This window comes from Narcine bancroftii, chromosome 6 (genome assembly GCF_036971445.1).
Source record: "Narcine bancroftii isolate sNarBan1 chromosome 6, sNarBan1.hap1, whole genome shotgun sequence".
NCBI lineage: Eukaryota > Metazoa > Chordata > Chondrichthyes > Torpediniformes > Narcinidae > Narcine > Narcine bancroftii.
Genome location: NC_091474.1, coordinates 61995119 through 62022284, shown reverse-complemented (window position 1 = coordinate 62022284; position 27166 = coordinate 61995119). Strand labels below are relative to the sequence as shown.

General features: G+C 44.3%; 1 pseudogene; it reads left to right on the top strand.

Moving 5' to 3' along the window:
- The first annotated feature begins 15016 nt into the window (after positions 1–15016).
- The window catches only part of LOC138737302 (G protein-coupled receptor 137Ba-like), a 65246-nt pseudogene continuing 53096 nt past the window's right edge, over positions 15017–27166 (top strand).

The window sequence follows — 27166 nt, the reverse complement described above, 5'->3', positions numbered from 1 at the left end:
AATAAAGAATTTGGAATTGACTTGGAAGATGCACAAAAAAGATTTGTCAAGATAGCCCTAGCCGTAGCAAAAAAATGTATTATGTCAACCTGGAAATTGGAAGATAATTTGAAAATACAACAATGGTATATAGAAATGAATAAATGTATTCCATTAGAAAAAAAACATATAGTTTAAGAAATAATATTGAAATATACGAACAAGTATGGGAGCTTTACATTAAATACAATAGCGAAAACCTACCGGGAACAAACATTACCTAAGTTGATGGAAGGAGAAGAAAAGAAAAGAATGGACTCAGTAGAATTTCTGGTGTATTTTTGTTGAATGACAACATTGTCTAACTGAATTAATGCAACCTAGATTGTATACCTAAAATGGATGAGGGGGGGGGGTGGAGGGGGTGGCTTGGGAGGAGGGAGGGGGGAGGGAGAAAAAGTCACTGTAAATGTGTGGAAAAGAAAAAGTGTATATCATGGCTATTGTGATTTATGGTGTGAAAAATAAAAAATTTAAAAAAAAAAAAAGGAGAGGACTGGAATAATTCACTTGGAATAAGCGAAACAGAAAGGAACTCTGTAGTGACCTGAAAGAAAGAGGTTATCATCTGGAGAACCCTGATGGGACAAGTTTCGTCATCAAGACATTGAGGTGACTGATGGAAGTACTTCAGTTGTGGATGACCTGGAACTTTACAAACTTATCAGTATGAGCATCTACTTTATTGATCAAAGCAACATTATTATGAACTGGGTGAGCGAGCTCATAATGTATTAGCATGGCAATTAAAAACAGAACAGACATCATAAATTATTAATGCTGTGAAAAAGAATTCAATAGTTACCTATAAACCTCAGGAAATTAATGATCACTTTTATTCATTATATCAAAACTTGTATACTTCTGAGGGAAAGCAGGACACTGGTTCTATCAAATCCTATTTATCTAATTTAAATTTACCTGTTTTAGGGGAGGATGAAGTTAAAGAATTGGATGCTCCATTTACAGATTTTGAGATTAAAGAGGCTATACAAGAGATGCCAAATGGAAAGTCGCCAGGAGATGATGGATTTTCTGTTCAATTTTATAAAGTATTTTATGAAGATTTATCCTCTATATTTGGAGAAGTGTTGCAGCAAGTAACAGAGGAGCAGTTGTTACTGGAATCTTGTTCAAGTGCTATAATCACTGTGATTCCTAAGAAAGATAGGGACCCATTGAAAGTATCTTCGTATAGACCTATTTCTTTATTAAATGTAGATTATAAAATTATAGCGAAGGTGTTAACGAATAGACTTGCCAAATATTTACCTCAGTTAATACATATAGATCAAACAGATTTTATTAAATATAGAAACATGTCAGATAATATTCTTAGATTGATAACATTAGTCAATGCATTTAGACAGCAACCCAACCATCCAATGATGGTTGCGCTGGATGCGGGAAAAGCCTTTGATAGGGTCGAGTGGAACTTTTTGTTTAAAGTATTAGAGAAGTTTAATTTTGGCCCTTATTTTATAGGCTGGGTTAAGGCCTTATATACAAATCCAACTGCTAGGGTGGTGACAAATGGTCAAATTTCCTTATCATTTAATTTAACGCATTTGACTCGACAAAGTTGTCCATTGTCACCAGCCTTATTTGCATTGGCTATTGAACCATTAGCTCAGACAATAGACAGAATGATAAGATTAAAGGAATGAAAATTTGGGAGGATGAATATAAGATTAATTTATTTGCGGATGATGTTCTGGTATATTTGACAGAACTGGAACAGTCTTTGAAATATTTACAAGATTGTTTGTTAAAATTTGGAGAGCTATCTGGATATAAAGTAAATTGGGTTAAGAGTGAAATATTGTCAGTTGGGGATGGAGATTATTCAGAATATAAAAGTATTATAAAATTGAAGTGATCAGATAAAATTAAATATTTGGGTGTGATAGTAAGTGCATACTACCAGTCTTTATATAAATTGAATTATGTCTCTTTATTAAAAAGGTTTAAAATGGATATCATTAAATGAAAAGATTTGCCATTAACATTAATTGGATAAGTAAATTGTGTTAAAATGAATATTTTTCCTCAAATTCAATATTTGTTTTAGTTTATACCATGTTTACTTTCAAGGGTTTTTTTTCAGGACCTGAATAGGGCAGTGCAGCAGTTTTTATGGAAAGGAAAATTAGCCTGAGTAGCTTTACATAAACTTACATAGCAATATGCTTCAGGTGGATTGCAGTTACCTTACTTTCAAAATTATTATGATGCAGCTCAGTTGAAATTCATTAGCAGATTGATGGATGTGGACCAACCTCCGAGTTGGGCAAAGGTGGAAGTGGCTTGTATATCTGAAGTTGAGATACATCAGTTTATATTTAAATGGAATGTGGAATTACTGCGGGAATGTAATATGCAGGTATTAAAACATTTGTTAAGGATATGGTTTAAAATAAATAGGGTTTTAGGATCAAAGGGTAAATTACCAATTCAAACCCCATTATATCATAACCATCTTATTCCTTTTTCAATGTTTAATAATCATTTAAAGAGATGGAATTCTCAGGGCATAAAGATAATTCAGGACTGTTTTGGAAAAGGCCAATTTCTTTCTTTTATTCAAATGAGGGAGAAATTTGATATATCTATAAATTCTCTGTGTATTATCAACTCAGAGCTTTGATAAAAAGATAATTATGGTAAAGAGATGAATTTACCCATGTTGACGAAGTTTGAGTCTTTGATTTCTTCTGTACATAAGAAAGGTTATATTTCAGATATGTGCCAATTATTACAGGGTAGTATGGATAAACTTTGCCGTCTGAGCTGCGCAGCGAGCTTTGGACTTGGGGTGAGGGGCCTTACATCACCTTTAGTGTCTCATAAAAACCCCTGAAGTCGCCAATGTCAGCGCTAAGCTGGGTTCGTTTGGCGAGGCTAGACCACCACTCATTTTGGATCTCCCGGAGTTTGCGCTGAAGATGGCTGCATGCGCGATGGAAGGCTCATTTCTTCTCTGTCCAGGACGGCTTTGCAAGGTGAGCCTGGTGGGCAGCTCACTTCTTTGCCAGCAGCTCCTGGATTTCCTGGTTGTTTTCGTTGAACCAGTCCTTGTTTTTCCTGGAGGAGAAGCCCAGTACCTCTTCAGTGGATTGCAGTATGGCAGTCTTCAGCTGATTCCAGAGGGTTTCAGGGGACGAGTCCAAAGCCCGCTGCGCAGCTCAGACGGCAAAGTCCTCCTCAGCGACAAGATCTCCATCCTCAACCGATGGTCAGAACACTTCCAATCTCTTTTCAGTGCCATCCACTCAGTCCAAGATTCCGCCCTGCTCCAGCTCCCTCAACAGCCCCTAAGGCTAGAGCTGGATGAGGTCCTCACCCATCCAGGATGAGACATATAAGGCAATTGAACAACTGAAAAGTGGCAAAGCAGCAGGTATGGATGGAATCCCCCCAGAGGTCTGGAAGGCTGGCGGCAAATCTCTGCATGTCAAACTGCATGAGTTTTTCAAGCTTTGTTGGGACCAAGGTAAACTGCCTCAGGACCTTCGTGATGCCATCATCATCACCCTGTACAAAAACAAAGGCGAGAAATCAGACTGCTCAAACTACAGGGGAATCACGCTGCTCTCCATTGCAGGCAAAATCTACACTAGGATTCTCCTAAATAGAATAATACCTAGTGTCGCCGAGAATATTCTCCCAGAATCACAGTGCGGCTTTCGCACAAACAGAGGAACTACTGACATGGTCTTTGCCCTCAGACAGCTCCAAGAAAAGTGCAGAGAACAAAACAAAGGACTCTACATCACCTTTGTTGACCTCACCAAAGCCTTCGACACCGTGAGTAGGAAAGGGCTTTGGCAAATACTAGAGCACCTCGGATGCCCCCCAAAGTTCCTCAACATGGTTATCCAACTGCACGAAAACCAACAAGGTCGGGTCAGATACAGCAATGAGCTCTCTGAACCCTTCTCCATTAACAATGGCGTGAAGCAAGGCTGCGTTCTCGCACCAACACTCTTTTCAATCTTCTTCAGCATGATGCTGAAACAAGCCATGAAAGACCTCAACAATGAAGACGCTGTTTACATCCGGTACCACACGGATGGCAGTCTCTTTAATCTGAGGCACCTGCAAGCTCACACCAAGACACAAGAGCAACTTGTCCGTGAACTACTCTTTGCAGACGATGCCGCTTTAGTTGCCCATTCAGAGCCAGCTCTTCAGCGCTTGACGTCCTGTTTTGCGGAAACTGCCAAAATGTTTGGCCTGGAAGTCAGCCTGAAGAAAACTGAGGTCCTCCATCAGCCAGCTCCCCACCATGACTACCAGCCCCCCCACATCTCCATCAGGCACACAAAACTCAAAACGGTCAACCAGTTTACTTATCTCGGCTGCACCATTTCATCGGATGCAAGGATCGACAACGAGATAGACAACAGACTCGCCAAGGCAAATAGCGCCTTTGGAAGACTACACAAAAGAGTCTGGAAAAACAACCAACTGAAAAACCTCACAAAGATTAGCGTATACAGAGCCGTTGTCATACCCACACTCCTGTTCGGCTCCGAAACATGGGTACTTTACCGGCATCACCTACGGCTACTAGAACGCTTCCACCAGCGTTGTCTCCGCTCCATTCTCAACATTCATTGGAACGACCTCATCTCCAACATCGAAGTACTCGAGATGGCAGAGGCCGACAGCATCGAATCCACGCTGCTGAAGATCAAACTGCGCTGGGTAGGTCACGTCTCCAGAATGGAGGACCATCGCCTTCCCAAGATCGTGTTATATGGCGAGCTCTCCACTGGCCACCGAGACAGAGGTGCACCAAAGAAGAGGTACAAGGACTGCCTAAAGAAAGCTCTTGGTGCCTGCCACATTGACCACCACCAGTGGGCTGATATCGCCTCAAACCGTGCATCTTGGCGCCTCATAGTTTGGCGGGCAGCAACCTCCTTTGAAGAAGACCGCAGAGCCCACCTCACTGTCAAAAGACAAAGGAGGAAAAACCCAACACCCAACCCCAACCAACCAATTTTCCCTTGCAACTGCTGCAACCATGTCTGCCTGTCCCGCATCGGACTTGTCAGCCACATTGAGCCTGCAGCTGACGTGGACTTTACCCCTCCATAAATTTTCATCCGCGAAGCCAAGCCAAAGAAAAAAAAAGTATGGATAAACCAGAATGGGAGAAATCTAGGCTTAAATGGGAAAGTGATTTAACCCATATTTTTCTGGATGATATTTGGGAGGTTACGTGTTCTGATAGTGTAACTAAAGTGACGAATGTACCTTATGGAATGGTTAATTATAATTTTTTACATCAGTTATATTTGACTCCAGAGAAATTGAAAAAATATGGATTTAGTAATTCGGATTCTTGTTTTAAATGTGGATTATGTACTTGAACTTTTTTACATGCTGCTTGGTATTGTTTTAAAGTACAACCATTTTGGGAAGGAATTAGATTGGTTTTGGAAAACTTATTTAAGATTAAATTACCGTTAGACCCATCAATCTTTTTGTTGGGATATATGGTTTCTTTGAAAGGACTAGGGTTGGATAAATTTCAAATTGCATTTGTACGTCTAGTGTTATCTGTAGCAAGAAAATGTGTAGCTAGTACTTGGAAGGATAATGTGGAGGTTAATATAACATGTTGGCATAATGAGTTGAGAAATTGTATTATTATGGAAACAATTACATGTAATTTGCATGATAATATTTTTTGTTAAAATGTGCTCTTATTTGGAGTATATGAATTTAGAAATACTTTGAAATATTCTTTATAATCACTGTATTATCTTTATATTTGGCTCCCCTTAAGGCGGCTGGCTGGGAGGGTGGGTGAGGTTTTTGTTTATATATATACATATATATATATATATATATATATGTATACACACACACAAAAAATGTTTTTTTTCTCTCTTATGTTTGATTGTAAGTTGTCTAAACTCTTTTAAATAAAGTTGGGAAGAAAAAGATGCCACCTAGATAATATGCTTCACAACCAGGGCTAACCAGAAACCATGGTTGGATGTAGAGGTCTGGGCCCTTCTCAGAGCTCGTGATGCTGCAAGATGGCACTAAGATCAGCCAGGGCTGAACTCTCCCGTGCAAGCCAGAAGGCAAAGCTGGGTATGCACAGAGGATCCACAGATAGCTGTACCTCCCAGAGATAATGGACCCATTCAATTCGCCTCTGGAAGAAACCATTCCACAGATTGTGAAGGCCAGATATTGATGGGTTCTTGATTAGTAAGGGCACCAAAGGTTATGGGCAGTGGGACAAAGTGGAGAATGGATCAGCTCATGATTGAAGAGTGCTGCAAGCTCGATGGGTTAAATAGCCTACTTTAGTCCTATGTCTTATGGACTCGGCGGGCAAAGTCGCAGCAGTGGGAGCAAAATTAATTGAGAGGAAGAAGCCTTCAAAGTCCCATTGAAAGGTTCGAGCTCGACTGAAGCCGTTTGTCCGCAGAGCTCCTCCGGGAACCTGTTTGTGTTGGGGGTGGCTCCTTTAACCCAACAGAGGTCGAAAGGAAGCGCACGGTCCTTGACGGCCGTCCATTTGCCCGCTGTGCTTCTGCTGAAGGTGCGGCGAGCGAGCGCTCTTGTTATATATAGAGAATTTAGGTTAAAATGGCTTAAGTTAAAATGTGATGATTAATCATAAAAAGGGAAGCCAGAACGGACAGGGAGCTTACTAGCAGCCAAGGACAAAAGGTTCAGCTGGATATGTTTTTTTAAACATATCTTTTCATGGTCATAGTGAGAGACATGCAGGAGACAAAAGATTGATAAGAAGGGTGAGAAACAGAATTTAGTGTATGTAGAGTTCGCAGCGTACGTAACGAACGTGATAATTAAAAATGCAGTTATACTTAGAATGCTTTTGCAATACTAACCAATTAAAACAGTATTAATAAGAAGGGGAAGGGCAAACAAATAGGGTATAAAAATCAATGCACTGTATGTATCGGGGCTTAACTGGTGAGAAGCCAGTTGAGTCCAACTCTGCAGACTTGTAAATAAAGCTTGTCGTGTCATCAGTTTTAAAGAGACTCATGTGTGAGAAGTTTTATTTCTGATAAATGGGGGCTCGTCCGGGATCTACACTCCGGCCGTGAGGGGAGGCGAGAAGAGGGACATCGGAGGTGGTGCACCCCGCTGAGTTCAGCGGCTCCTAGTCCCTTGCTCGTCGCTTCGGGCGGCTTGAGCGAGTGGTATCCGGACAAGGTGACACGACAAGACGGAGAGGAGAAGGGTGACGGTTCAATCCCCGGGAAGACACCAGTAAGTGACGACTTACGATTGTGGTGTGGGGATTGGGTAACAGGTGTAACGGGATACACCTGTTTGGATAAAAAAAAACCTAACGTAATAGATCAGGTATAGAGCTTTTGTCGTGGCGTGAGGACCCTGTCGTGGGACTCTAGGATAGACCCCAGGGAAACCTCGGCGGTAACCGAAGGAGGGACAGCACCTCCGACGAAGTGCCGAGAAGAGAGGGGTCAACCCCAGGGAAACCTCAGCGGTAACCGAAGGAGGGACAGTACCTCCGACGAGGCGTCTGAGAAGAAGGGAGTAGGGTCCAGAACGAGAGGGTCCTCAGCAACGATAAACAGATCTAGGTGGGAAAATGGGAGGATCAAAATCTAAGGGCTCGTCTGAAAATTCAGGACAATTCCTGGGAGTTCCCCTTGACAGCCCTTTGGGGAGAATGTTTGAAAATTGGGATAGTAAAAGATATCGAGACAAAAACAAGAAAAAGATGATCCAATTGTCTCCTTTGGTCGAAACAACCTATTAAAGGTTCCTCGGTCTGGTGGCCGAAATTTGGATCTGATGAGGATTGGGTTAGACAAGCATTAAACATATATGTAAATTCGAGACCAAAGGTGAATCAAGAAGAGTCAGCATATGCATTTTGTTGGGTTCCCTGGCCAGGATCCTTAACAAAATGTTTTAAATTGAGGGTAGCGGGAGAAAAGAAGTGGGAACCTCTGGACAACCTTCCCCCTCCTTATATTCCCCCGGTGCCTACTGCGCCCGAGGAAAGCTCATTACCGGAGGGGAAAGGTGATGAATCTGATTGCCCCGAAAGGGGCCGGGAAAAAAAGGATGAATTAAGGGAGTCGGACCCTAAACTTCCACCGGTAAACCGACCCTGGACAAGATCCCAGACTGGTCCAGGACCATCAAAGTTTTCAATAAGCCTAAATCCCCTGAGGGAAGTTCCTATGGGAGGACCGGGAGGGGGAACGGGATATGTGAATGTTCCCCTAACTAGTACAGAGGTGCGGGGATTTAAGAAAGAAATGAAAAAGTTATTGGAAGATCCTATAGGACTGGCTGAACAGCTCGACCAATTCCTGGGACCAAACACATATACGTGGGAAGAGATGCAGGCAATAATGGGAACATTATTCTCACCCCAGGAGAGGCAGATGATTCGACGGGCTGCCCTCCTCATGTGGGAATATGAACAACCTGGGGACCCCAGACCCCATGAACAAAAATATCCCTTAAAAGAACCCAGGTGGGACAAACGAACACCCGAGGGATTGGAAAGTATGAGACAATATAGAGAGTGGACAATTAAAGGGATACGGGAGGCTGTGCCAAAGGGTCACAATTTTACCAAGGCATTTGGGAACCACCAGGGGAAAGACGAGTCCCCTACTGATTTTTTGGAGAGGGTGAGAAAGAATGTCCAACAGTATGCTGGCGTGGACCCTAGTACACCAATGGGTGAACAGCTTATTCGAATTGAATTTGTTTCCAAATCATGGCAGGACATTAGAAAGAAACTAGAAAAGGAGGAGGACTGGAGCGAAAAACCCCTAAGCAACCTGTTAAAAAAGGCGCAAAAAGTATATGTGCAGAGAGAAGAAGAAGATCAAAAGAGGGCGACAAAGGTTATGGTACAGACTATCCGACAGATGAATGCCGAATGCAGAGGGGAAAGAAAACAAAACCTTCCTCTAAACAATCCAAGATATCCAAGAGAGGGAAGACCCCGGAGGTTCGTTAAGTGCTATTACTGCAATGAGGAAGGACACTTTAAGAGGGAATGCCCCCGATACAAGAGGGAATTGCGTGCCCTCGAACTTATGGAAGAAGATTAGGGGGGTCAGGGGTTCCAAATGTTAGGGACCAAGTATAAGAGGGAACCCCTGGTAAAACTAAAAATTGGTCCCAAGGGAGAAGAGGTGGTGTTTATGGTGGACACAGGAGCGGAACGAAGTAGTGTAATAACTGTGCCAATCGGAACTGAGCCTGTAAAAAGTAATTTGAAAATTTCTGGGATAGAAGGAGCTCCCAGAATGGTATCAATAATTCCCCAAGTAACAGTGAAACTGGAAGAAAGAGAAGGGGTACAAGACCTCTTGTTGTTACCGTCGGCTGGATTTAACCTCCTAGGAAGGGACTTACAGCTCTCCTAGGTTTGGTGCTCTCCCTGTGGACGGAGAAGTGCGAGTCCACCTCTGTGCTTTAAAGGAAGAGGATGAACGGCAGATTGACGAGAGAGTCTGGTATAAGGAGGGAAATCGAGGAGGTCTGGACATCCCACCTTTACATGTCACATTAATACCAGGTCATCAGCCGGTAAGAAAACGTCAGTATCCTATTTCTTTGGAAGGGAGAAAAGGGCTACAGCCGGTAATTGAGACTCTAATACGAGACGGACTATTAGAAGAATGCATGTCACCTTATAACACCCCTATACTCCCAGTGAAAAAGTCAGATGGATCCTATCGCCTAGTTCAGGATCTAAGAAGTTTGAATGCTATTGTTCAGACCCGCCACCCAGTGGTGCCTAATCCCTATACTATTATGAGTCGGATTCCCCCAGACCATGAGTGGTTTAGTGTTATCGACTTGAAGGATGCCTTCTGGACGTGTCGTTAGAAGAGGAAAGTAGAGATATGTTTGCGTTTGAATGGGAAAATCCATGGACAGGTAGACGGAGACAGCTTCGGTGGACTGTATTGCCCCAAGGGTTCACTGAATCTCCGAACCTGTTTGGACAAATGCTAGAACAAATCCTGGCGGACTATCCACAATCTGATGATTCCCAACTAATGCAGTATGTGGACGATTTACTATTATCAGGACCCAAAGAACAAGAAATGAGGGGAGATACAATTAGACTCTTGAATTATCTGGGGAAAAAGGGTCTACGGGTGTCCAGGAACAAGTTACAGTTCGTTGAGAGAACTGTGGTATATCTGGGACACCAGATAAGTAAAGGACAGAAACGGATTACCCCTGAACGGATTGCGGGAATCACTAGAATGCCGTTACCCCGTAATAAGAAGGAAATAAGACAATTCCTGGGACTCTTAGGTTACTGTAGGTTATGGATAGAGGACTACTCAGCTTTGGTGAAGTTTATGTATGAAAAGCTGACAAATGAAAATGAATATCCATTGAAATGGACCCAGGAGGAGGAGGGATGGTTTGAGGACTTGAAGCATCGCCTGACACGAGCCCCAGTACTCACTCTGCCCTCTTTAAAACAGCCCTTCCAGCTATTTGTCACTCATAACCAAGGAACAACTGTGGGAGTTTTAACACAGGAAAAAGGCGGTCAGCGACACCCAGTGGCTTTCCTTTCCAAAATGATGGACCCAGTGTTTCGCGGATGGCCAACGTGTATCCAGGGAGTAGCGGCTGCTGCTCTGTTGGTAGAGGAAGCACGTAAACTTACTTTTGGAGGAAAGATGACTGCGTACACCTCCCATTCTGTGAGTGTTTTATTAACACAAACTGCCCATCGATGGCTGACTGATTCTCGCATATTAAAGTATGAAACCATTTTAATGGTCGGAGAAGATCTACAGTTTGCAAAGATTAATAGCTGCAACCCAGCTCAGTTTTTATACGGCAGTGAAACAGAGAGAGAGGTGGAGCACGACTGTGTCGAGTTGACAGATCTTCAGACCAAGACCCGAGAAGACCTTTGCGATACTCCGCTGGGAGAAGGATATGAATTCTACATTGACGGCTCCGCCAGATGTGTTGACGGAATGAGAAGAAGTGGGTATGCTATAATAGAAGGAAATACTTGGAAAGTAGTAGAATCCACGAGACTACCCGGAAGCTGGTCAGCACAGTCCTGTGAACTATATGCCTTGCAGAGAGCCCTCAGAATACTGGCAAAGAAAATTGGAACGATTTACACTGATTCCAAATACGCATACGGGGTAGTGCATACCTTTGGTAAGATCTGGAAGGAGCGTGGTCTAATTACATCAAGAGGAAAGGAATTGGCACACGAACAGATGATTACTCTGACTTTAGAAGCCTTGACATTACCCCAAGAAATAGCAGTGGTCTACATACCAAGCCATCAGAGGGGAGATACCCCGACAGCAATTGGAAACAGACTGGCTGATGAAGAAGCCAAAAAGGCAGCCATGCAACAAGAAGTCCGTTTGCTGACCTTAATCCCAATAAGACAAGGCATAAAGAAGGCTCCCATTTTCACTGCTAAGGAAGAAAAGGACATGGCTCAGCTGGGCGCAAGCCAGCTGCCTGATGGAACATGGAAGACACCAGATGGAAGAATGGTTCTAAATAAGGAAATAACTCGCAATATTTTAAAACACCTGCATCATCAGAGCCACTGGGGCACCCAAGCCTTATGTGACACAGTGCTTCGAGAATATGTGTGTAAGGGAATCTACACCTTGGCCCAACAGGAGGTGCAGAATTGTCACCTATGCACAAAAATTAATAAGAAGGTAATGAGGACAGGGACCATGGGAGGTCAACCATTAGCCATACGCCCTTTTCAACGTATCCAGATCGACTTCACAGAGTTACCTCAAGTCCAAAGATGGAAGTATCTGTTGGTGATAATAGATCACTTTACCCGATGGGTGGAAGCCTTCCCAACAGTAAATGCTACAGCCTCTACAGTAGCTCGCCTCCTCCTAGAGCAGATAATCCCCAGATATGGTATAATGGATTCTATAGACTCAGACAGGGGTCCACATTTTTCTTCAAAAATCCAGCAATTGATTTGTAATGCATTACAGGTCTCTTGGAAATTGCATACCCCTTGGCATCCACAAAGCTCAGGGAGGGTTGAACGTATGAATGGAACCCTAAAAATGCAATTGACAAAATTAATGGTGGAAACTAAAATGCCTTGGATAAAGTGTCTGCCCCTGGCTTTATTGAGAATTCGTACTGCCCCACGAAAAGATGTAGGATTGTCCCCTTATGAAATGATGTTTGGGCTTCCCTTCTGGAGTACAGTTGAGGGGTGTCCCACCTTGGGGGGAAGGGGATATATTTGTTAGGAACTATTTACAGGCACTGTCACGCTCTCTTACAGATTTACGAAAGAGAGGACTATTGGCACAAACACCGCCTCTAGACTTTTCTTTACACAAAGTGGAACCAGGAGATTGGATTCTCATCAAGACCTGGAAAACTGAAAAACTCCAGCCCCAGTGGGAAGGTCCATACCAAGTTCTCTTAACTACAGAGGCTGCAGCACGAACAAGAGAGAAGGGGTGGACGCACGCATCCAGATTTAAGGGACCTGTAGAGGCGCCTCAGGACCCTGATACGAACTCAGATTGGACTTGTGTTCCTGGAGAAAAACCTCTTACCTTGCGATTTCGCAGAAAGACTTGATTCACAATGTTATTGTTATGTTCTTTGATTTTTCTTAGTTTGCCTATGTCTTTATCAGGTGTGAAATGTAAGAAATGCAGAGACACAGTGGTCCTGTTTCAGGACCACATTTGGGGAAGAAAGGAGGGTAATTTTATTTCCCATACCTCAGTTCCTGAGAAATGCTGGGCAGAAAATACCACCCAACATCCATATACCCCTTGTGTGGAAAAAGAAGGAAATAATATGGGTCATTATATACAAATTCCTAATACCACTCCTTTCCCTCTTAACGGTTGGAAGGGTGACTCAGGCCCACCATGCCCTGATGGACTCTGGTTTTGCATACACCAGCGTACTATTCCAATGAAAAGTTCCACTCCACACTCGAAAGTGCCTGCCCCTTTAAGACAGCCGGACTTAGTTCGAGTCCATCCAAATAACCATGAAAGTTTCGGTCATGCAGTTGGGGGAGATAACCTTTTTGTAGATCTTGCAACTAAAATTGCAGGAACTTTTAATGTAACCAATTGTTGGGTCTGCGGGGGTCCACGGATGTCAGAGCAATGGCCTTGGTGGGGGGAGTCCCTCAATTCATTGACCATGATTTCCCGAATATGGACAACTAAACGAACGAGATCAAGAGAAACTTGGTCTCTCTCTAACGTCCCCTCTGGTTTTTATTGTCTCTCACGAACCGGCAAATACCCAGTAGGAAAAAGTCCCTGCAAGGCTGTATGGATTCGCATTTCGCCTGGTATTTTCACTTGGTTTCCTAAACCCCTGACTTGGTTCTTATCCACTGTTTTTAAAACTAATTGCCTACCCCTGTCTAATAGCAGTATTCAGTTTTGGAATTGTACCAGTTCCACCATCACAGGACCATACCAGTCAAACCCTGTTCTTAAAAGAGTTTGGGAAAGGGGGTATGGAGTATCCCCAAATGGATTATTCTGGGTATGTGGTAATAAAACTTATACTCGTCTCCCCTTACAGTGGAGTGGAACTTGTTTCCTAGGAATAATCCGCCCAGAATTTTTCCTCCTACCCCACGATCACGGTCATAAATTAGGAGTGAAGGTTTTTGATACATTACACCGTCAGCCCCGCTCTAGCATGGTACATTTGGGACAATGGGGAGATGATTGGCCTCCAGAACGCATAATTCAATATTACGGTCCCGCTATATGGGCTCAAGATGGATCCTGGGGTTATAGTACTCCTATTTATATGTTAAATCGCATTATTCGCTTGCAAGCAGTCCTTGAAATTGTTACAAATCAAACATCTCTAGCCCTGCAATTACTTGCATCCCAGCAAGGTCAAATGCGCTCTGCTATATATCAGAACCGTCTGGCCCTAGACTATCTCCTAGCCACGGAAGGAGGTGTATGTGGAAATCTTAATTTGACTAACTGCTGCTTACAAATTGATGATAATGGCCAAGCCATTCGAAAAATCGCTGATAATATTCGTACTTTGTCCCATGTACCTGTTCAAACCTGGCATCCTTTTGCAAAATTAAATTGGATGGACAAATGGTTTGGAGGAACCTGGTGGCGTACCTTATTGTGGGTCATCGGAGGTATTTTATTCCTCCTACTTATTTTGCCCTGTATTATTCCCTGTCTACGCAGCCTGGTGATTTCCATGGTCCAACAGGCTATGCAACCAGGGGGACTGGGAGACCCCGTTAGAATTTTACTTCAGCACGAGATTAATTTATCATGAAACGTTTCTCTTCCCCGAGTTAAAATCCCCATTCATATATATATAATACACACATTTTAAAGAGAGAAAGGGGTGGATTGTTATATATAGAGAATTTAGGTTAAAATGGCTTAAGTTAAAATGTGATGATTAATCATAAAAAGGGAAGCCAGAACGGACAGGGAGCTTACTAGCAGCCAAGGACAAAAGGTTCAGCTGGATATGTTTTTTTAAACATATCTTTTCATGGTCATAGTGAGAGACATACAGGAGACAAAAGATTGATAAGAAGGGTGAGAAACAGAATTTAGTGTATGTAGAGTTCGCAGCGTACTAACGAACGTGATAATTAAAAATGCAGTTATACTTAGAATGCTTTTGCAATACTAACCAATTAAAACAGTATTAATAAGAAGGGGAAGGGCAAACAAATAGGGTATAAAAATCAATGCACTGTATGTATCGGGGCTTAACTGGTGAGAAGCCAGTTGAGTCCAACTCTGCAGACTTGTAAATAAAGCTTGTCGTGTCATCAGTTTTAAAGAGACTCATGTGTGAGAAGTTTTATTTCTGACACTCTCACCACGAAGGCTCAGCCTTCATTGAAGACAGGGTTTGCAGTCAAATGCAGACATGAATCCTTTTGCTTATGGTCATGTGTTTACTCTGCCTCGCCTCCAGCTGCGGGAGCAGGAAGTCGGTGCACTTTGCCCCAGTGTCGCCGCTGTGTGCTTCAAGTGAATGGATGGGGATGGAGGAGGAGGAGGGCGAGGCGCTGCTCTTCCCCACGCTGTCCTCCTTTGCGAACCTGGGGCTGACCATCGCTAACATTGCCTTTTACTCCCTGCTCTTCGTCTTCGTCTACGCTCAGCTGTTGCTGATCCTACACTACAGGCACAAGAGGCTGAGTTACCAAACGGTGGTCCTCTTCCTCTGCTTGCTCTGGGCTGCCCTGAGGACCATCCTTTTCTCGTTTTATTTCGAGCACTTTGCACAAGCCAACTCCCTCGGCCCCTTCCCTTTCTGGCTCCTTTACTGCTTCCCAGTTTGTCTTCAGTTCTTTACATTAAGCCTGATGAAGCTGTACTTCACCCAGGTGAGTACCAGTTTGCTCGAATTGAATTAAATTTATTGCCACGGGGTGTGTAGCAGGCAAGTCAACTCAAAAGCCGCTTTCAGGTGGAATAGCTGGGAGAATGTGGCTCCGGAGCCGGCTGCAGGTGTGGGCGAAGGTGGCAGTGCTAAAGGCGCTGTTCTGGCACCTGAAAGGTCCGCAGCGGCAAGAGGCACCGCGGATCAAACGCCGGCTCCTGTCGACTGTGGCCGTAGTCCCGCCCGCTTTCAGGTGCCTAGGGGAAGAACTCGGAAGCAGAGAATACACCGACCCGAGGAGGACTGGGTAAGTACTCCTCGGGTCAGGGCTCTCCACTCTCAGGTGGCCTCCCAACAGCCGCATTCGGGTACTTTAGGTGGCTTTACATTGGGGCATTCTGGTCACCTGAAAGCGGCTTATCGAAAAGGCAGTGCAATTATAAATAATAGTGTGGGAGAGGTGATGCAACAAGTCAAACAGTGCAGGGTAGAACATCCTCCAGTTAAAAACATCCTCTAATTTCAAATAATAATTTAGACACCTGTAGGATAACAGTCCCTTTTGACCATCAAGTCTGTGCCAACCAAATACACTAATGTGACTAATTAACCTAATAACTCCATATGTCTTTGAATGGTGGAGGAAACCCACACAGACACGGGGAGAATGTATAAACTCCTTTTGGACAGGGCCGGATTCAAACCCAGGTTGCTGGCGCTGTGAAAGTGCTGTGCTAATTGCTACACTAATCGTGTCAATGAGAGGTCCATTCAAGTGTCTGATAACAGCAGGAAAGAAACCATTCTCGAACCTGGAGGTTCACGTTTTCTAGCTCATGTTTCTTCTCTCTGACAGAAGGGGGAAGTGAGTACGACTAGGATGGGATGGTTCCTTCAGTGCATCAGCAACTTCTCTGTGATAGCAGGAGGTGTAGACGGAGTTGACAGGGCGGTTGGTCAGTATGACGTAAAAACACACTGAAATGCTGGAGGACTCAGCCGGTCTTTCATCGTCCTTAGGAGACGAAGATTTATTGCGAAGTTTCGGACCTGAGCCCTTTAAGGAATGAGCAAAAAAGCAGGAATCTCAGAATACAGACAGTGCTGTCTGGGAGAGGAATCCAGGGGTTAGTTGGATATGATAAGGGGAGAGGTGGGAATTGATTCTGTCTGTGCAAAAGGAGAAAGGGAAGGGAGAGACAGAACTGGGGGAGGAAGTGGGGGGGGGGGTTCATGAAACCCAGAGAAGTCCATATTAATGCCATCTGGTTGGATGAGGCCAACGTGATGGTCTGTTTACAACTCTCTGCAGTCTCTTGAGTCTTCGGCAAACCCTGGATTCTTGCTGACAAAAGAATCTGAGTTGTCGTTCTGCATTCTTACAAGTCAGACTGGGAGAGATAAAATTAGCTGTTTTCATTCGTATTTCCTTTCCCCTCATGCATTTTAGGAACTCTCTCTTGGCACCATGAATCTCTGTGGGAAGATTAGTGAATATTTAAGTGAAAGCCATTGTGCAGTTGGGTACAGGGGAAGGCAGTCAGAGAGATGAGATTATGATGGCCAAGGTGAATAAGGGCACAATAATGAGACAAAATTAAGTGTTGCAACATCCCAAACACTTTACAGCCAAATAAAGAAACAGCACTTAGAATCTGTACCTTTATAATGAACCCCTGAAACCAAGATCAGATTGTCAGATTTCTTGTCAGAGTACATACATGACATCACATGCAACCCTGAGATTCTTCTTCTTGCAGATGCAACAGAATTACCACTTATTGTTAGTGCAAAATAAACTGTACAACATATACATGTAAACAAATAAGGAACTGTAAACAGATAATGAATGTAAACAAATTAACTGTGCAATTCAGAGAGAATAAATGAAACAATAAAGTGCACAAGTAAGAGTCCTTAAGTGAGTCCCTGATTGAGTTTGTTGTTGAGGAGTCTGAAGGTGGAGGGGTAGTAGCTGTCCTGAACCTGTCTTGTGGCACCTATACCTCCTATCTGATGGCAGCAGCGAGAACAGAGTGTGTGCTGTGTGATGTGGATCCTTGATGATTGCTGATACTCTCTGATGGCAGCAGTCCCCATAGATGTTCTTGATGGTGGAGAGGGTTTTGCCTGTGATATCCTTGGCTGTGTCCAGCTGATTTGCAGGGGTTTATGTTCAGGGGTGTTGGTGTCCCCATTCTAGACCATGGATTTAGCCAGTCTGCACATTTTTTATCACACATCTGTAGAAATTTGTCAGGGTTTCTGTCCTACTTTTCAAACTCCTGAGGAAGTAGAGGTGCTGACATGTTTTCTTCACGATGCCATTATTGAGTTCGATCCGGGATTCCCTTCCAGAAGTCAACAATCAGCTCCTTAATTTTGGTGATATTGAGTGCAAGATCCCATGAGCATTAATATTTCGATACATCATAACGTTTTCCTTTATTTTCTTCTGCAAGATCATTACTTGAGAGGGAGGTGAGGGTCTCTTTAATATTGTAGGGAAGCCCACCGTCAGTGCACTAGGGGAGGATACTTCCAGTGGGGCTTGAACTCGCTACTCTTTGGTTGAGGTGAGAATGTACTCATTGAGCCACACTCAACGCGATGCATTTCACCACATAGGCTGCAGACGCTCAGCTGGTTTAGCAGCATCTGTGGAAAAGATAAACTGCTTACATATTGGGTATCTTCGACCTGAAACGTGTAACTGTTTCATTTCCCACGGATGTTTCCAGCTCTGTTGAGTGTTTTCAGCATTTTCTGTTTTTTTTTTCAGATGCCCAGCTTTTGTAGTTTTTACATTTCCATCTCCTGTGTCGTTCACCTGATTATTTGCCCAGAGCTTATTGGGATGGGGATTGGGGGCAGTAATCAAGTAATGGTTTGGAAAGGAGTTGAGTCCATTCTGCCAGACCATTTTTCCAAGGTTTGGATTTTTAATCAATCATTAATTAAAATTCCAGGCTTCACACTTTGCCTATGTTCTGATCCAGAACTGAGAAAGTTGTCCTTGCCTCAGTCCATACTGTTTCTTGGCTGCTTCTAATTCACCATGATCAGTGAATTACATGTGGCCATGTATTGAGGACAGTCTTAAACACTGGTCTCCACTTGGCATTAGCACATTCCTCATTGGATGCAATTTAAATATAATGATGAAGAGAGGAGGGTGTCTAGCCAGTGAGAAGCCAGAGATATCTCCAAGTGGTTATTAAGAGATGAGGTGTGCAGAACTGAAGCCTTTAGGGGATAAATGCATTTTCAAGTGGTTTAAAGATATTGCATGCAACCTAATAAATCATCTGCAGTATTAAATAACCTTGTTCACAGTGCTGAATTAAAAAAGTTGAAAGGTAACAGCGTGTAAATATTGGTGAGAATGCAATAACACAATTGCACAGCAGCCTTTACTTTTTAATTTTAAATTTAGACACTCAGACCATTTCAGCCCACGAGTCCGTGCCGCCCAATTTACACCCCCATTACATTTTGAACGGTGGGAGGAAACCAGAGCATCCAGAGAAAACCCACGCAGACACAGGGAGAACATACAAGTTCCTTACAGATAGTGCAGGATTCGAACCCCTGTCCGGACCTTATCATTGGTGCCGCAAAGGCATTTTGATGGCAAGGCCAGCATTTATTGCTCGTCTTTGGTAGCCCTTGAGATCATGGTAGCGAGTGACTTTCTTCAACTGGTGCAGTTGGTGGGGAGTCAGGATGGGGTGCAGGCTGAGGGGAACATGCAGATTGTTGGTGCATTCCACAGTGGTGGTGCAGGTTGCGCAGTGCTGCTAGAGTAAGCTGCGTCTGTAAATCTGCAGTGTCTTCTTTTCTTTGGCTTGGCTTCGCGGACGAAGATTTATGGAGGGGTAAATGTCCACGTCAGCTGCAGGCTTGTTTGTGGCTGACAAGTCCGATGCGGGACAGGCAGACACGGTTGCAGCGGTTGCAGGGGAAAATTGGTTGGTTGGGGTTGGGTGTTGGGTTTTTCCTCCTTTGTCTTTTGTCAGTGAGGTGGGCTCTGCGGTCTTCTTCAAAGGAGGTTGCTGCCCGCCGAACTGTGAGGCGCCAAGATGCACGGTTTGAGGCGATATCAGCCCACTGGCGGTGGTCAATGTGGCAGGCACCAAGAGATTTCTTTAGGCAGTCCTTGTACCTCTTCTTTGGTGCACCTCTGTCACGGTGGCCAGTGGAGAGCTCGCCATATAATGATCTTGGGAAGGTGATGGTCCTCCATTCCGGAGACGTGACCTACCCAGCGCAGTTTGATCTTCAGCAGCGTGGATTCGATGCTGTTGGCCTTTGCCATCTCGAGTACTTCGATGTTAGGGATGAAGTCGCTCCAATGAATGTTGAGGATGGAGCGGAGACAACGCTGGTGGAAGCGTTCTAGGAGCCGTAGGTGATGCCGGTAGAGGACCCATGATTCGGAGCCAAACAGGAGTGTGGGTATGACAACGGCTCTGTATACGCTAATCTTTGTGAGGTTTTTCAGTTGGTTGTTTTTCCAGACTCTTTTGTGTAGTCTTCCAAAGGCGCTATTTGCCTTGATGAGTCTGTTGTCTATCTTGTTGTCGATCCTTGCATCCGATGAAATGGTGCAGCCGAGATAGGTAAACTGGTTGACCGTTTTGAGATTTGTGTGCTTGATGGAGATGTGGGGGGGCTGGTAGTCATGGTGGGGAGCTGGCTGATGGAGGACCTCAGTTTTCTTCAGGCTGACTTCCAGGCCAAACATTTTGGCAGTTTCAGCAAAACAGGACGTCAAGCGCTGAAGAGCTGGCTCTGAATGGGCAACTAAAGCGGCATCGTCTGCAAAGAGTAGGTCACGGACAAGTTGCTCTTGTGTCTTGGTGTGAGCTTGCAGGCGCCTCAGATTGAAGAGACTGCCATCCGTGCGGTACCGGATGTAAACAGCGTCTTCATTGTTGAGGTCTTTCATGGCTTGGTTCAGCATCATGCTGAAGAAGATTGAAATGAGGTTTGGTGCGAGAACATAGCCTTGCTTCACGCCATTGTTAATGGAGAAGGGTTCAGAGAGCTCATTGCTGTATCTGACCTGACCTTGTTGGTTTTCGTGCAGTTGGATAACCATGCTGAGGAACTTTGGGGGGCATCCGAGGCGCTCTAGTATTTGCCAAAGCCCTTTCCTGCTCACGGTATCGAAGGCTTTGGTGAGGTCAACAAAGGAGATGTAGAGTCCTTTGTTTTGTTCTCTGCACTTTTTTTGGAGCTGTCTGAGGGCAAAGACCATGTCAGTAGTTCCTCTGTTTGCGCAAAAGCCGCACTGTGATTCTGGGAGAACATTCTCAGCGATACTAGGTATTATTCTATTTAGGAGAATCCTAGCGAAGATTTTGCCTGCAATGGAGAGCAGCATGATTCCCCTGTAGTTTGAGCAGTCTGATTTCTCGCCTTTGTTTTTGTACAGGATGATGATGATGGCATCACAAAGGTCCTGAGGCAGCTTTCCTTGGTCCCAGCAGAGCTTGAAAAACTCATGCAGTGTATCTCTACTGTAACAGCACGTGGAGGGAGTGAATGTTTAGGATGGTGTGCCAATAAGATAGATGGTTGCTTTGTCCTGGACAGTGTCAATCTCCTTGAGTGTGGTTGAGGCTGTACTAACTCAGGCAATTCTCCATCAGATTACTTAGTACTTTGTAGATGGGCTGTCAGGAGGAGAGATACTGACACAGGATGACTCATCACCGACTTGCAGCTTTTTGAAATTTAAGAAACTATCTTGGGGTCTCACAGTGTAAATTGACATTAATAATTTCACACAAAGAAGATGTCTTTGGAGAAAAAAAATCACTTGGAGTACTGTGTACAGTTTTGGGCACCTTATTTGAGAAAGCATTGGAGAGGGTTCAGAGAAGATTTACTCGAATGATACCAGGAATGAAAGGGTTAGCATATGAGGAATGATTGTTGGCTCTTGGACTGTTCTCGTTGGAGTACAGAAGGATGATGGGGGGACTTCAGAGAGACATTTTTAATGCTGAAAGGCCGGGGCAGAGTTGTCATGGCCAGGTTGTTTCCCATGGTAGGGAGTCTAGGACAAGAGGGAACTTCAGGATTAAAGGGCATCAATTTAAAACCGAAATGCGGAGACATTTCTTTAGTCGGAGGGTCACGAGTCTGTGGAATTTGTTGCCACAGACGGCAGTGGAAGCGAGGTCATTGGTTGTATTTAAGACAGAAATTGACAGGTATTTCATTAGTCAGGGCATCAAGTGTTACGGGGAGAAGGCTGCGGAGTGGGACTGAATGATAAGGATCCACTCATGATTAAATGGCAGAGCAGACACGATGGACCGATTGGCCTACTCCTGCTCTTATATCTTGAGATGTTCCCAGTTCCAGGACATGACCACAGGAGTTTCTCTTGGTAATGCCATGTTCCAGTCATCTGCCTATGCTTCATCACTGATCTCTCTTTTACCACAAGGTCAGATGAGAGGATGTTCAATGATGATTGACCAATGTTCAATATAATTTGCATCTTCCAGCCACACTTGGATCTCCAAAGATGAAGAAATGTAAAATATATACTGGTATCACAGCAAGGAGAAGTTATTGGAATAAGGTAATAAATATTTGGTCATTTATGGATATCAAATGAAAGGGGACAAATCCTGAAGCTGCTGGAAATCTGAACTAGAATGAAATAATGCTGGAAACACTCAGTAGTGAGGCACCTTCTGTGGAAAGAGAAACAGCTCAAATCTGAGATTTGTCAGACTTCTGAGCACTAATGATAACTGGGTTTAGCTTTCCACATGCTGCCTGACCTGCTGGGTGTTTCCAGCTTTAATGGACAGTCCAGAAGAAAGAATGAGAAATGATCACTAGATATATCTTTGGCTTGGCTTTGCGGACGAAGATTTATGGAGGGGGTAAAAAGTCCACGTCAGCTGCAGGCTCGTTTGTGGCTGACAAGTCCGATGCGGGACAGGCAGACACGATTTCAGCGGTTGCAGGGGAAAATTGGTTGGTTGGGGTTGGGTGTTGGGTTTTTCCTCCTTTGCCTTTTGTCAGTGAGGTGGGCTCTGTGGTCTTCTTCAAAGGAGGTTGCTGCCCGCCAAACTGTGAGGCGCCAAGATGCACGGTTTGAGGCGTTATCAGCCCACTGGCGGTGGTCAATGTGGCAGGCACCAAGAGATTTCTTTAGGCAGTCCTTGTACCTTTTCTTTGGTGCACCTCTGTCACGGTGGCCAGTGGAGAGCTCGCCATATAACACGATCTTGGGAAGGCGATGGTCCTCCATTCTGGAGACGTGACCCATCCAGCGCAGCTGGATCTTCAGCAGCGTGGACTCGATGCTGTCGGCCTCTGCCATCTCGAGTACTTCGACGTTAGGGATGTAAGCGCTCCAATGGATGTTGAGGATGGAGCGGAGACAACGCTGGTGGAAGCGTTCTAGGAGCCGTAGGTGGTGCCGGTACAGGAGCAGAATCAAGCCCATTGGCTCTGCCATTTTATCATGAGCTGATTCATCCAGCCACTCAGCCCCACTCCTCCGCTTCACCCTGTAACCCTTGATACCCTGACTAATCAAATACCTCTCAATCTCTGCCTTAAATACACCCAAAGATATCGCTTCCACAGCTGCCTGTGGCAACGTTCCACAGACTCACAACCCTCTGACTAAAGACATTTTTCCGCACCTGTTTTAAATTTGTCCTGAAGTTGTGCCCTCTTGTCCTACACTCCCCTACCTTGGGAAACATCCTTGCCACATCCAAACCTTTCAGCATTTGAAATGCCTTTATGAGGTCCCCCCTCATTCTTCTGTACCTGTAGTGCACTGTTAGCCAGAATCAGACACACATAAAGATAAAGACTGTACAACAGGCTTCCACAAAGACTTCCACAGAGCCAGGCTGGCTGAGGCTGCAGCAACTCTGAGTGAAGCCTTGGGAGGCCGGCGCAGGCTTATATCCCGGAGGGTGATTGACACCCGACTGGGTGGGGCTTGATCCATTCAGGCCGACTGATTGACAGCCGGCCTGGTGTTGTCCTGTCCCCTTACACTCCTACAGGTACAGAGGTTTCCCCCTGCAGTAGGCCGGTGGTGTGCCACTACAGTACTCCAACAAGTAGTCCAAGAGCCGACAATTATTCCTTCATTCCTGGTATAATTCCAGTAAATCTTCTCTGAACTCTCTCCAACACCAGCACGTCTTTTTTCAAATAAAGCACCCAAAACTGTACACGCATTCCGAGTGAGGTCTCATCAGTGCTTTGTAGAATCTCAACATTACATCCCTGCCCTTGTATACTGTCCCTCTAGATATGAAAGCCAACATTGCATTCACCTTCTTCACCACTGGAGGCAGAGGTTTAGAAAGGTGATACCAGGTGTTAGGACATCAGCTATTAAAGCCATGGAAGAAGGGATGCGCCAGAGGCATAATTTGAGTTGGACGGAGGTGTCAGAGGAATGTTGGCCAGGTGAAGACTACATTGAAATGGGAGGAAGTGTTATTGTGGTCTAGTTTAAAATTAGAGATGTGTGGAGATCAGCAAGCACAGGGATAATGAGTAACAGGGCATAGGGTGAAGATGAATGCAAACCACTTGAGCTCAAGTTTGGAGGGTTGCCACGGTGGATTGCAGACTCCAACGAGCAGCAGACTGATGCAGTGCAGCAGAAATGGAGAGAACATTTCAAGATTACTTTATTGCCATGTAATAGTATAGAACATATAATATTACATAAATTTGCCTTCTGCCTGTCGAGGCTGAGTCGCCATTAATGTCACCCAGCATCCTTACAGTACGAGAGAAAGAGAAGCAAAAGAGAGTCCCTTCAGAGTCACTGAGTGTCCATGATTCCCCTCAAGCACTCCTGCAGCCTCTGCAGCCACACAGACTTCTGTTTGATCAGGAAGCCTTCAGTGCCCGAGGTCCTTCGGGAGTCCTTCTTATCCTCAGCACCCTCTTTAATCTCCGTTCCAATACCCGGTTTCCATGAGCCAGTCTCCAGCTGCCCATGGGCTGTGTGTGTCCCCTGACAACAAGACGCCCGCAGCCTGTGTGGATGCCTCAGCTACTTAGTTTCTCATTGGTCCACTGCTGTGGTCACCTTCCCTGTAGGGTTGTCTTCTCTGCTTCTCCTTCTCAACAGAGGGGAGCTTGGGCTTGGGGGGTGTTCTCTCCATTTCTGATGCACTACATCAGTCCGCTGCTCCTTGGAGTCTGCAATCCCCCGTGGTCACTGCAAAGTACAGGCGCCTCCATCTTGGGCACAGGCCTGTGTTTGAAGCATTTAGTTTAAAAACTCCACTGGCTCCTCTATCAGGCCGTTTAACACCTTTTTGGAGCTACTGGCATTAGGACCAGGCGGTTGAACCCTTTGGAGCAGCGCTGTGTCTCTGCTCTCTGCCCTCCCAGGTGCACACTACTGGTGGCGCTACCATTGCTGCATCAGTGCCGCCTTTACCACTGCCTGCAAAATCATTGCCTGGACTCTGCAGCATTGGTGCTGAGGAAGGGTGGAGTCAACTGGGAGAAAAGGTAGAGTTAATGACCATGGGGAATTGGGATTGGAGACGGTGGTTTTGTTTTCCCCATATCGATTGGCTCATCGGGACAGACAGAAAATAAAAGAACGTTAAGGTGATATACTTTCTCACTTCCTTACTCCAAAGGGGTTTGTCTGAGCATTATGTTAAAAAGGAAATTTGGTGTGGTGAATGTTTTGGTTAGCGATTGTAATAAAATTATAAATCTATAGTGATCAGTTCCTCAATGTGAAATTAAGAGACAAGAGGGAAAGGATTTTAAGAGTTTCTTTACACCAAGAAAAGGTTTGAAAGTATGAAGAATTCTGTGCTCAAAGAATCCCCCTTTGAAATGAGTTGTCAGTAGAAATGATTACTGAGAGGAGAAGTACAGAATTACAAAGACAAGGTGTAGAGATGATGCTCCATCGACACAACCTGCACTCGCTGATCAGCTGCCGGCTAGATGGGCCCACACTCAAAGGCATTAATGTTGTCAAAAAGGCTGAGGAATTTTCTCTTGCACACCCCTTCAAAGATGATGGTTGAGGTTTGCCCTTTTGCAAAACACACAGGACATAGAATAGAAACACAAGGACACTTTTTCTAAGCCTCTCTAAAACTCTGGTTCACTATTGCGATTGTTTCTGGATTTTGGGAAGGACTTTGTGTTTGGTGGGGGGAGGGGAGAGAAGTGTAGATTTCCTAGAATGAGATTTAATTGTGTGGAGAACCTGGAATTGTTTCTCTCACAGCAGGAAAGGTTGAGGAGAATTTTTTTAAAATCAACTTCTCTTCAGAATATCAAGGGTTCGTACAGAGTTTACTGTTAAACGATGGGCAGATCCAGGGGGACTTTTCACATAAGCACAGGCTTCTGCTGCTGCTCAAATCTATGAAGGGGTTAACAGAGGGATGGGGAGGCATTGGCAGTGGGCAAGAATCCAGAGCTGGGAGAGACAGGTTCTTGTGCGTTGTTGAGCAGGAGGAGGTTGCAGAAATAAATCAGAAAAGGGAAAGCTTCAGTACAACATATCAGTTCTTTATTTTTCACTGACTTCAGTTCTGTTTTTTTTTTAAATTTTCATTATTCCGTGGCAGATGTGTTGACTTCCTGAATTTGAACATTTCTGAGGCTATCCCTCCCTGAACATTTGCCTGATCTGTTTGTCCTGGGTGGTATGTTTATCTTCACTACTGTTTCCTTCACCCCTTAAACCCTTGTGTGCTTGTGGTTTTCCTGGATTTTCATAGCACCGCCAATGGCGGTTGTTCCTTCAGTTACTGAGCTCTGTCGATGTCTCCCTAACTCCTCACTTTCTCCTTTTGAAGTATGCTTCGCTGATCAAACTTTGTTATTTTCTTAAAATCTTCTGAAGACTTGATTGTCACTTTTTTTTTAGAAAAACAGCAGCATTTCCCTGAAAACACTTGGACTCAGGAAAATGGAAGTCAGTGACGGTTCCTCGGATCTGACCCTCCATTTCCCATGATCCTGGCTGGTTTGCCCCAGATCTCTTCTTCTGTGCCAGTTCCACATAGCCCTCATTCCCTCACCTTTCAAAACATTTATCTGCATACTCTTCACAGTGGCACAGCCAGGGTGGTGCAGCTGGAAGGGCTGCTCCTCTCGTCTCCAGAGTTCTGACTTCAGTCCTGACCTCTGGTACTGTCAGAGTGGAGTTTGCATCTTCTCCCGGTGACCTTGTGGATTACCTCCTGCTGCTCCAGTTTCCTTCCACATCCATAAATGTGTAAATCGACTGGTTAAATAGTCACTGAAAATTGCCTTTTTTGTTGTGTCCATGTCGACACCAGCACGAAGAAGGCTTGCCAGCAGCTACACTTTGCGAGGTGTTTGAGGAGATGTCACCGAAGACTCTCAAAAACATCTTTCTTTTCTTTTTCAATCTTTTTATTATTATTATAATTTATAAACACATACAGTTCAAAGAGATATAAAAAAAATACATAGTAAGTAATGAATTAATACAGAGATATTAAACAATAATATTACAGAATAAAAATATATCATAAAAAAAAAATTTTTGATCAGTTTAGGGTGTGAACTATCTCTAAAAAAAAAAGATATAATTAATAACAATATATGAAAAAAGAGAAAAAAAAACCCCAAAAAAGAAGAAAAAACAAATCTGAATTTTAAAAAAACTTTAAAAAAAAACTTTAAAAAA